This window comes from Doryrhamphus excisus, chromosome 5 (assembly GCF_030265055.1).
Source record: "Doryrhamphus excisus isolate RoL2022-K1 chromosome 5, RoL_Dexc_1.0, whole genome shotgun sequence".
NCBI lineage: Eukaryota > Metazoa > Chordata > Actinopteri > Syngnathiformes > Syngnathidae > Doryrhamphus > Doryrhamphus excisus.
In genome coordinates, this window is record NC_080470.1 from 3,307,293 (window position 1) to 3,316,580 (window position 9,288).

Below are 9,288 nucleotides of genomic sequence, written 5' to 3' on the forward strand. Positions count from 1 at the left end.
ACATCAGAAGTAACGGGACGCTAATAGGTATTCACTTTTTTAGTTCAAGCAGACAAGTTGATTCATGCTAGTTTGCCACTTTTCTGACTCACAATGCTAACGTGTGTTTGTGGTTGGCGGTCAATGTCAGTCCAAGAGTGTGTCATAGCCAGTGTCAGGGGCTCACAGCGTGATCCCAGGGCTTAGAAAAACCACTGACCCCAGTGCCTGCTCCCCCCGGTCTGTCTCAGGTCAAAGGCCAGCCATCCCTATCGACCCCCCCCCCCCAATGAAGAGCTCTTTAGCCCCTCCGCTTGTATCAACACGGCGTTCTCCCAAAGGCCCCTCAATTGTGTTCCGCGTGCCGATTGATCCAGCGGGTGTCCGAGGGGGGGGGGCCTTCCATTCAGATAACTGACAACGACAAAGGTCCCCTCTTGACAGGCCTCGTCAATACAAATTTCCACTATTGATAACTCATTAAAAACAAACAGAGCCAGCGGGGACATAAGGGGGATTTCTTTAACATCTGTTAAACAGGAGCCATTAACTTAAAAATGCGCAGGAAAGGAGGGACGTATAACTCACAACACTCATTTACATCCGTGCTAGCTAATGTGTATTGAAGCCTAAAACAAAATATATACAAATAATTGGGAAATAACAAGAATCACTACATTAATTGTTAAACAATTCCAAATGCATATAAATGACAATTGAAAGGGATAAATTAACATTTAAGACTTAATTCTTGTTATGAGTGAGATACCTCCTTCCAGTTTTGCTATGAGTTATTAGACTTTTTTCTTGCCTCAATACCCAAACATGGAGCCAAAGAAACTTTCAAGTGTCAGCATTTTGATAAATAAGGTGGAAAAACAATTGAACTGAATTCAAGAATAATACATGGCAAAACAGGAAGGTGGCATCCGTATTGGATTCATTTTTTTTGGAATTTGAAAGCAAACTTAAATATATACAAATAATTGAGAAATATTAAATGACAATTGAAAGGGATAAATGAACATTTAAGACTTGATTCTTGATATGAGTGTTTCCAAAGACACAATGTGGCAGCGAGACGCCTCCTTCCAGTTTTGCTATGAGTTATTAGACAGTTTCTTGCCAGTTTTGCCATGAGTTATTGGACTTTTTTCTTGCCTCATTACCCAAAAATGGAGCCAAAGAAACTTTCAAGTGCCAGCATTTTGATAAATAAGGTGGAAAAACAATTGAACTGAATTCAAGAATAATACATGGCAAAACAGGAAGGTTACATTAATTGTTAAACAATTCCAAATGCATATAAATGACAATTGAAAGGGATAAATGAACATTTAACACTTAATTCTTCATATGAGTGTTCCCAAAGACACAATGTGGCAGCGAGACGCCTCCTTCCAGTTTTGCTATGAGTTATTAGACAGTTTCTTGCCAGTTTTGCCACGAGTTATTAGACTTTTTTCTTGCCTCAATACCCAAAAATGGAGCCAAAGAAACTTTCAAGTGCCAGCATTTTGATAAATAAGGTGGAAAAACAATTGAACTGAAGAGCTGAACTCAAGAATAATACATGGCAAAACAGGAAGGTTACATTAATTGTTAAACAATTCCAAATGCATATAAATGACAATTGAAAGGGATAAATGAACATTTAAGACCTGATTCTTGATATGAGTGTTCCCAAAGACACAATGTGGCAGCGAGACGCCTCCTTCCAGTTTTGCTATGAGTTATTAGACTGTTTCTTGCCAGTTTTGCCATGAGTTATTAGACTTTTTTCTTGCCTCAATACCCAAAAATTGAGCCAAAGAAACTTTCAAGTGCCAGCATTTTGATAAATAAGGTGGAAAAACAATTGAACTGAAGAGCTGAACTCAAGAATAATACATGGCAAAACAGGAAGGTTACATTAATTGTTAAACAATTCCAAATGCATATAAATGACAATTGAAAGGGATAAATGAACATTTAAGACCTGATTCTTGATATGAGTGTTCCCAAAGACACAATGTGGCAGCGAGACGCCTCCTTCCAGTTTTGCTATGAGTTATTAGACTGTTTCTTGCCAGTTTTGCCATGAGTTATTAGACTTTTTTCTTGCCTCAATACCCAAAAATTGAGCCAAAGAAACTTTCAAGTGCCAGCATTTTGATAAATAAGGTGGAAAAACAATTGAACTGAAGAGCTGAACTCAAGAATAATACATGGCAAAACAGGAAGGTTACATTAATTGTTAAACAATTCCAAATGCATATAAATGACAATTGAAAGGGATAAATGAACATTTAAGACCTGATTCTTGATATGAGTGTTCCCAAAGACACAATGTGGCAGCGAGACGCCTCCTTCCAGTTTTGCTATGAGTTATTAGACTGTTTCTTGCCAGTTTTGCCATGAGTTATTAGACTTTTTTCTTGCCTCAATACCCAAAAATTGAGCCAAAGAAACTTTCAAGTGCCAGCATTTTGATAAATAAGGTGGAAAAACAATTGAACTGAAGAGCTGAACTCAAGAATAATACATGGCAAAACAGGAAGGTTACATTAATTGTTAAACAATTCCAAATGCATATAAATGACAATTGAAAGGGATAAATGAACATTTAAGACCTGATTCTTGATATGAGTGTTCCCAAAGACACAATGTGGCAGCGAGACGCCTCCTTCCAGTTTTGCTATGAGTTATTAGACTGTTTCTTGCCAGTTTTGCCATGAGTTATTAGACTTTTTTCTTGCCTCAATACCCAAAAATTGAGCCAAAGAAACTTTCAAGTGCCAGCATTTTGATAAATAAGGTGGAAAAACAATTGAACTGAAGAGCTGAACTCAAGAATAATACATGGCAAAACAGGAAGGTTACATTAATTGTTAAACAATTCCAAATGCATATAAATGACAATTGAAAGGGATAAATGAACATTTAAGACCTGATTCTTGATATGAGTGTTCCCAAAGACACAATGTGGCAGCGAGACGCCTCCTTCCAGTTTTGCTATGAGTTATTAGACTGTTTCTTGCCAGTTTTGCCATGAGTTATTAGACTTTTTTCTTGCCTCAATACCCAAAAATTGAGCCAAAGAAACTTTCAAGTGCCAGCATTTTGATAAATAAAGTGGAAAAACAATTGAACTGAAGAGCTGAACTCAAGAATAATACATGGCAAAACAGGAAGGTGGCGTCCGTATTGTGTCTCACTGCCACATCGTGTCTTTGGGAACACTTGGATCAATATTCATGTATTCTTGGAATATGAAAGTAACCTTAAATGTTCATTTATCCCTTAAGTTGGACTCTCTGAGTATAAATAACACGACAAGACACGCCTGCCATATTGTTTTTAACCAGAAAACGTACATAATTAGGCAAAACATTGGCATCAATTTGTCGACCTTAACTGAAAAACTAGGTCATTAAACTCTGAGGTAATTTATAAAGGGGCTTGAGTCATTTAGAGACTGCCAGCTTGGTGTTGCAGGCAATTAATGCAACTTAATGTAGTGCAATTTTACATTGAAGAGGACTCATCATGGCTGAATTTAAACCTTCATGCCATCAAGAAGGATCATATGTCCTGACCGACTCCTCCAATTGTTATAAAAGTATTTTTCTTACAGGCGTCACCTGCTCGGTGTCTTTTTATGCGCTGTAATCCGTGCACGTGTAAGCGGATCCCTTAAGAGAGGGGGGGATCACTGCTTTTGAGCGGTTTTATTCCCAACAGGGGGGCGGGGGCAGAAATCCACTACAGTATACTCAAATTTCTCATCCTTTTAGTCTTCAGTGAAAGCTTACATACAGGTGATTAAAAGTGCAACACCAGGAAGTAGAAATCAACTTTAACAGTCCCGTATATTGACGTAAATTTGAAATAAGGAAATGATGGCGCTATCTGCAAGGTGGGGGGAAGTGCTGCAGACTTTATATTGTAGAGTTTGCGTATTCATATACATTTAAAAATGGCCTGCATCAGATTAGGACCTAAATAAATGGAAATATATAAAATTTGTGACAATACAGTAATAACTGGTTTATCGTGGTTAATTGGTTCTAGACCCGACCAACATAAGCGAATTTCCACAAAGTAGGATTCCTTATTTATAAATGGAATATTTTTATAGTTAGACCTTAAACTATTGTAATTTTTACTGTATAAGCCGCTACTTTTTTCTTATACTTTGAACCCTGTGGCTTGTACAGCGATGCGGCTAATTTAAATGTACTACTAATCATTTAGATACTGCGCCGCTTGTTAGTCAGTGAGGAAATGGTAGCTATTTCTTCGGCAGCTATCTGCGCACTCAACAAAACAGTTACGGTGTCATCTTACAAAGAACGCTAAAAAACTCATCACACAGCAACTTAACACTCAAAAGGTATACCTAAGAAATATACAAACATGGTTTTTTTTTTTACCTTTCATTAAGTCTTTTGGAATCAAAGTTGGGCATGCTGGGGACCATGCACTTCTGTGAAGTTAACCAAAACATTAAAATCACACACAAAAAAATAATAATTTGGCAAAAATTATCTCCAGGTACAAATACGTCAATGGGACGTTATTTGCCAGTAAACATTACATGAAATTAAATTAGCCTTTTTAGAAAAAGAAAAGAGGAAAGAAAAAAAAGAATAAAAAAGAGGAGAAAAAAGAAATATACAAACATACCAATACGAGTTTAAAGTAAAGACTTGCATTGTGTCTGAGCAACGCATTCATCGGTGCCTGCTGTGGGTGCTGCAATGATGTCAGCCTCCTTCACAGCTCCTCTGCCTCGCTCTGGTGGAAAGAGTCAGCACTGTGCTCCATTTAGATCAGGGGTCTCAAACTCAATTTACTTCGGGGGCCACTGGAGCTAGGGTCTGGGTGAGACTGGGCCACAAGGTTTTCCAACCCCCCCCCCCCCCCCCCCCCCCCCCAAAAAAAACGCATTTATTAAAAACAGAAAAATACAAATACAAAAAAATACAAACTTTTTCAGTGCTTTGATTCCGATTTTCTACAATAAAAGCTCAGATAAAACATTCCACTGTTCTCAAATATCTTATTTTTTATTTTTCTGCACAAAATAAGATGAAAAATAAATAAACAAATCAAGAATAAAGAAAATCAATCAATCAGTAATAAATAAATATAATAATAATAATAAAACACCAAATAATAAAAACTTAAGAAACCACATATAGTTGGTGGGTAGACAAATTATTTTTTTCAGATTAAAATGAACAAAGCATTATTAGAGCCCTGTAGACATGACAAAACACGACTATAGTCACATTTATACTCTTTTTATTTACAACATATTGCACAACTGCAGGGTCTTGAGACACATGCTAACTCGCAAACTAGAGAGCCAGCGACCTAAACGGTAGCCTTCAAGTTATTTCCTTTAAACTTAAATAGCCAAAAACTTACCACTTCCACATGGATAGGGAGGATAACTATTAACAGTTATTTAACCTTTAACATGAACATTAATCAAACGTAATAATTTTTTCTGGGTACATGATACCATACAGCATCCATATCAAACTTGCGCGGGGGGACGCACTAACATTAAACTTTCATATCAAGGCGGGGGCCACGTGTTTGAGACCCCTGATTTAGATGCTTTGCTCAGATAAAATGGAAAACTTTTTAAATCCTTTTTGACATTGTAAACTCATATTGGTACATGTTTGTATCTCTATTGGGTATACCTTTTGAATTTAAAGTTGATGTGTGATGAGTTAAAATTCCGGCTTGTAGGTTGGAATTTATGGTAATTAGGACCTTCTAATTGTGTTTTTTCATGATCATGTGTGTTGCTGTAAATGCTGAGATGTATGCTAGTTATTACATTTTTAAGGTTTAGCATATGTTGTGTGTTTGATAGAAAGTGGACCATTTTTTTTAGAAGGAAAACATTGAAAATGTGTATCAAAATAGGCATTTTTAGTGTTTTCACGATTTTCGGAAGGTAGCCACTGGAAACGTGACCTTGAACTCGGTTAGTTAGCCCAGTGTGGTGTACTTTGCGTCTACTTTGGCCCTCGTAGCGTTCAGGGCACACTTGCTATAGTGTGAGAACCTACACAGCCTTAGAGGCATCTCGATGGCATTGGAGGCCAAGTCGGCCGAGACCTTCACGGCCTTCCAAAGGGGAAAAGATCCCGGAGGGGAAAGGGGGGTTGCAAGTAGCAGCGAGTGAGTCAGCGGTGATGATGGTGGCTCTTGGATGGGGAGGGTCACACACACACACACAAGCCCACTCTTTGTGTGCCTTTAATCCCCCCAGCCAACACAGCTTTGGCCAGGTTTCATCATGAAAGTGCCATGAAATAACTACTTTTTTTTTTTTTTCTCTCCTCGCACTAAATCTCCCCTAATCCTACGGGCTGCCGAGACAAAGGCCTTTGGGGACCTAATCCTGGAGCTTTTAGTGGGTGCTGAGGGGCTGGCCCGAGCGAGCCTCTTCTAAATGACTTATTTCTATCGGACACTAATATAGCTTGACAGCCAGGAACAGCCAAAGGAGCAAGGAAAAAAGGCCAAGGGGAGATTTATAAAAAAAAAAAAAAAAAAAGTTCACAAACATTTTCACATATTTTGAAAGTCTGAGCTGTTGCTTATGTGACATATTACTCTACACGAGGAGTGACTAAACTGTGGCCCGGGGGCCTGTTTTTTTTTTTTTTTTTTTAATTGGTCCTCTTCATATTCTAAAAACAATTTTTAATTTAGAAGGTCCTAATTACCATAAATTCCAACCTACAAGCCATAATTTTAACTCATCACACATCAACTTTAAATTCAAAAGGTATACCCAATAGATATACAAACATGTACCAATATGAGTTTACAATGTCAAAAACTGTTTTAAAGTTTTCCGTTTCATGTGACATATTACTCTACACGAGGAGTGACTAAACTGTGGCCTGGGGGCGTGTTTTTTTTTTTTTCGTTTTTTTTTTTCGTTTTTTTTTTAATTGGTCCTCTTCATATTCTAAAAACAATTTTTAATAAATGCGTTTTTTTTTTTTTTTTTGAAAACCTGATGCGGCCCGGCGTCACCCAGAAACTAGCTCCGGTGGCCCCCAGGTAAATTGAGTTTGAGACCCCTGATTTACAGCAACACGCATGATAATGAAAAAAACACATTTAGAAGGTCATTTAGAAATTCAAAGTGACATTTCATGTGACATATTACTCTACACGAGGAGTGACTAAACTGTGGCCCGGGGGCCTGTTTTTTTTTTTTTTTTAAATTGGTCCTCTGCATATTCTAAAAACAATTTATTCATTTTTAATGATATTGATTACACTCATTTGTCACCTATAACACAAATATTAAGATGTGAGATCCTTTATTGGTTTTAGCATCTTTAATGCACAAAAAGGCTAATTTTGTGACATCTCTTGGCACCATTACCCCCTTAACTCATTCAGTACCAAAGACGTATTCAGTCTAAACTTGGAACGCCCGATTCCCAACAACACGTACTTCAGAGCAATTTCAAGCCATAAATACAGCCACAAGGTGGCAGAAGTGCATTTCCTTAGAGCTCAGCATACTCAGCAATACTTTATGGTGTTATATTTGTAAATAAATAGTTTTGTTGTAAAATCACCCATTTTTTCCGTAATGTTGGTATCGTTGTTTAGATATTTCAGCTGGAAAAAAAAGCAAAAAGGGCCTGGGTTAAAATTTCTGTGTGAGTTTCATGTTCTCCCCGTGCATGCGTGGGTTTTCTCCGGGTAGTCCAGTTTCCTCCCATATTCCAAAAACATGCTAGGTTAATTAGCGACTCCAAATTGTCCATAGGTATGAATGTTTATTATTGTATGATTATCGTAAAAAAAAAAAAGATTAATCGGTGGATTATTTTTTTTATTAATCAATGAATTAAAAAAATTTTAAACACATTTTTAGTTAAATCCCACACATTTTTCAAAAGGTGTCCTTGGAATTGAACATTTTTTTAAACAATTGTGACTGATTAACCGATTAATTGGTTGCCTTTTTTAAATTAATCAATTAATTTGATTTTTTGAAAAACATATTTTAATTAAATCTCAGACATTTTTCAAAAGGTGTCCCTCTTGGTACTGAACATTTTTTTAAAACAATTGTGACTGATTAACCGATTAATTGGTTGATTTTTTTAAAATTAATCAATTAATTTGATTTTTTTGAAAAACATATTTTTAATTATATCGCAGACATTTTTCAAAAGGCGTCCCTCTTGGTACTGAACATTTTTTTCAACAATTGTAACTAATTAACCGATTAATCGGTTGATTTTTTTTAAAAATTAATCAATTAATTAGGTTTTTTAAAAAACATATTTTTTATTAAATCCCAAACATTTTTCAAAAGCCATCCCCTTCTATACTGGCCTTTTTTAAAAGATTTCGACTGATTAACCGATTAATCGGTTGTTGTTGTTTGAAATAAACAAATTAAGAATAAAGACAATAAATCAATCAATCAGTCATTGCTAATACAAAGCAAAACAGGGCGGGGTAACAGGGTAGGGTAACAGTTATGGGCGGGGCAAAATCATGTTAATTGTGTCCGGTGTGCACACAGCTTTAAGCTGTCATTTCAACATTAAACTTTGGTATCAAGGTGGGGGCCTAAAACTAGCGTGGCCCGCGGGCCGCGAGTTTGAGACCCCTGCTGTAAATGCTGAGATGTATGCTAGTTATTAAATTGTACTTAAAGGTTTAGCTTGTGTTGCGTGTCCGCCCTGTGATGAACCACAGGCGGTCGAGTGGTTAGCGCGCAGACCTCACAGCTAGGAGACCAGGGTTCAATTCCACACAGAGATGGCCGAGGGTGGTGAAAGACAAAATAAGAAGCAAAAAAGTTACCACTTCCACACAAAATAGGAGGAGAACTCATTCATTCATTTTCTACCGCTTTTTCCTCACGAGGGTCGCGGGGGGTGCTGGAGCCTATCCCAGCTGTCTCCAATCACAGGGCACATATAGACAAACAACCATTCACACTCACATTCATACCTATGGACAATTTGGAGTCGCCAATTAACCTAGCATGTTTTTGGAATGTGGGAGGAAAAACCGGAGTACCCGGAGAAAACCCACGCATGCACGGAGAGAACATGCAAACTCCACACAGAGATGGCCGAGGGTGGAATTGAACCCTGGTCTCCTAGCTGTGAGGTCTGTGCGCTAACCACTCAATCACCGTGCCGCCCTGTGATGGTCCACTTTCTATCAAACACGCAACACAAGCTAAGCCTTTAAGTACAATTTAATAACTAGCATACATCTCAGCATTTACAGCACGGGTCTTAAACTTGC